Source organism: Sorex fumeus, unplaced genomic scaffold, assembly GCF_029834395.1.
Source record: "Sorex fumeus unplaced genomic scaffold, SorFum_2.1 ptg000048l, whole genome shotgun sequence".
NCBI lineage: Eukaryota > Metazoa > Chordata > Mammalia > Eulipotyphla > Soricidae > Sorex > Sorex fumeus.
In genome coordinates, this window is record NW_026606105.1 from 14,531,082 (window position 1) to 14,534,684 (window position 3,603).

A 3,603-nucleotide genomic window follows, 5' to 3' on the forward strand; every position below is an offset into this window, starting at 1 on the left:
TGAGTTCAAGGGGACTCAGACATTCCGTCAGCAGCACTCCCATAGCTAATGGCCCCACAGTGCCATTCTTAGGTACATTTCTAGGGAATGTTCCAGCGGTAGCGCTTATAATAGCTCCAAAGTAAAAGCAAACAAATGTGTACCCTAGTAAAGAAGAGAAACATACTGAGACATATGGAATATTACACAATAATTGAATGGATGAATTATGACTACACATAAACAGGATGATTCTCACACACCGTTGAGCAAGTCAAGTACAGCAGAATGCATGCTGTAAAATCCCATTCATACAATTTTAAAAGGCCAAATAAATGATGATGGGTGTATGTTTCATGTCAAACTAGAATGAAAAACCAAGTGTTGGGAGTGAATAACTTCTAACACTTCCTTTTTCCGGGGCTTTGGAGGAGGGTTTCTGATGAGAAGGACATTGAGAGGCCTTGTTCCGTTTCTTTGCCTCAGTAGTTAGCGGATAGGGTTAGCTTGGGAAGATTCATTGAGCTGTAATTATGTTTTGCAGACTTCCCCATATCTCTTAAACATTGCAGTAAAAAGATGATGAGTCTGTGCCTGGGAATAGCTCTGTTAATAGAGCACCTGCCTTGCAGGCGTGAGTTGCTGAGTTTGATCCCTGGTGGCACTGCTGTTTGGGATCCCAGCACTCATGGGATCCCATGGGATCAAGAGGGCAATGCCTGGTGCTCCAAAACCCAGTGTGTCAGAGCACCGGGACCCAAGCAGCAACCCCCAAGCATTGCAACAATAAAGGAAGGCTAACAAGGGTTCTGCAGCAAGCAAATGCCCAGAAATCTGACTCGGGTTTGCTCTGTGGTCTACTATCTCCATAGCCTCATCTGACCACTGATCTTTTGGGGCCATCCAGTGTATTTGAAACCCCCCACCCCGCAAGTTCCCCTGGGCGTTTCATGGTGTAGTTAAGTTTATCTCTGTCCAGTGTACTGCACAGTTCAAGTCTTTGATTATACATAGTGTTGAATGAAGGGGAATCAAAGCTCCATTCCCCTCATCCACTGCCTCTCCTGGCCAGATTTCTAGCCTGCTACTGATGTTGCAAGTGGGAAAACAATCATCAGAAGAGCCACCTTTCATGGATGCTAGATTTGCCTGCAGGGGTTGGCCAAGCCAATGCTCCAGTTGTTTTGCCCTTCTCCCTGTGCTCCAGGACACACACCTGCATACCTCAGGTTGCCACCATGGGCCTGCCCCCCACGAAGCAGCGGATGGGGAAACCAGCAGCCAGGCTGGCTGATTCTGCCGAGGGGGCCTCAGGTGCAAGCCCTCATGGGCTGGGAGAGAGCGGGGCGCAGAGCCCAGCCGTTCTAAATAAAACCCCCTCATTCCAGGTGCTCCTGGATTTCAGAAGGTCTTCTGAGGCCAAGAGACTTCCAGAAGGAGAGCAATGATTGGTCTGCAACTTCCAGGCCCTATTCTGGGGTGATTTGTCACAGCTTTGAGCGGAGCTGCTCAGCTCTGCAGGGACAAAACAGTCACTTGGGGCTCCACAAACCTCCAGCCCAACCATTTGCACCTGCCAGCACTGTCTGCCCTTTTCCTGTTTGCTGGAAGATTAAAAATAATCAACCCCAAAGAAATCACAGCTTGAAGATGATACATATTTTACAGGCTGATTTGGATCACTTTCAGGTGTCCAAAATAGCTAATTAGTGACAATTCCTCACACCTACCCTCCTCATCGCCCAAACCCGTGTGTCTTGTGATCTTGACAACCCAGAACCTGTCTCAGACTTCTGTCACCTGTGCCTGAAGTCACAGTCTGTGGGCTCTGACTCTCATCTAATCTTGTCCACCTTCAAGAACCACCCATTTGAACCTGTCAGCCTTTCAGAGCCAGGAGAACTGAGAGAAGGGTTTCTGAGCCAGGGCTATTTCAATTTGATCCACAACCCATCATGATCTGAGGGGAAAATGTTTACACGTCTCTGGGTATGTATGCAGAGGAATTGGAATCCAAGTCATTTGCTGATCACCAGAAAGAAATTTAAGACACTTAAAAAAAATGATATGCTCCCCATTTCTGACCCATGGTTACAGAGTAAGAGAGAGTGGAGCAGGTCTAGTGCTTGCCTTGGACAAAGACTGCCCAGGTTTTATCCCTGGTACAAGACATGATCCCCGAGGACTGCCAGGAGTAATCCCAAGGCATGGAGCCAGGAGTAAGCCCTAAGCAACGTCAGGTTTGGTCCAGAACAAAAACAAAAGCTAGATTATAGACAACTTGAAGCCACATCGATAATATTCTTAGAGTGAGGATCACTAGGCATGAAAAAAGTAATCGATAGCCTGTAATATCTTTCAGGAAAGTCTCTATAAACCATAAGGGGTGGTGGTAAAGAGTCAAGGTCTCTTCCAAGTGCTTCCCCCCGAGTGTAATGTGCAGTGCTGCCTCTGGCTGATCTCAGAATCAATACCCTTTGTTTCTATCAGTAAGAACCTACCACTGCTTACATCTCCAGGGATCAACTCTTTTGGGAGAAACTAGCCTTCCCTTCCCAGCCTCAGGGATGACTCATGTCTGACCTTTATTTAGTTAGCTATTTGCAGTGCTTCGGGGATGGAACCTGGGGCCCCCTAGATGAGCCACATCTCCATTCTGCTCCCTCCCAGGAAGGCGACAGCTTACCCTCAGCCAATCAGAGTCATTTCACTTTCCTTGTCAGTGACTGGCTTAGCAATGAACCTGTGATGTGTTTCTGCCCAATGAGGTGGGTGCAACACTTCCCGGTGCCTCTGAGAAAGTTTCAAAGCCTACGGCTGCCAAACGCGCCATGTCCTGTGATGTTGCTGCTGTGTGGACTCCCACAGCTTTGGAGGTTTGAGTTTAAGGAGTGAACCCATGTCATGGGGGGGGGGGGGGGGGGAACAGAGAGAAAACGGGAAGCTAAAGCCACTATATCATCCAGGTTCAAGTTGTGAGAGGTAATAGGTTTTCCGTTTCTCGTATGTGGTTGAACAGGCTTGCTATTACCAAGAGTTGGAAAAACTCTAGCTGCTATGTCTATATTTGACAAATGTGCAATTTTTCTCCCCTGCTACTACTTCTTTCTTTGGGCACCAAATTCTGGCTTGCTTTTTTTCTAAGCAAGGATATTTTTCCTTTTTTCTTTTTTCTATTTTTTTTCTTTTAAAAACTGTGGTTTTCACAACACCCAAAAGGAGAGAGAGGACAAAGGGGAATGCCCTGCCACAGAGGCTGGGTGGGGTGGGGGGGTGGGGGGTGGGAGGGATACTGGAATCCATGGTGGTGGAAAATGGGCACTGGTGGAGGGATGGGTATTTGATCATTATATAATTGAAACCCAAGCACAAAATTTGTAAGTCTACAACTGTACCTCATGGTGTCTCACGAATAATTTTTTTTAATTGTGGTTGGGGGCCACACTCAGGAGTGCTCAGAACTTACTCCTGGTTACTCCTCATTCTGCACTCAGGGATCATCCTGGTGGCCTTCTGGGACCATATGGAGAACAGAGGATCCAAACTGTGTTGGTCAGGTACATAGCACATGCCTTACAGGTTACACTCTCTCTTCTGTCGCTCAAGGATTGAGTTTTTAAAAAT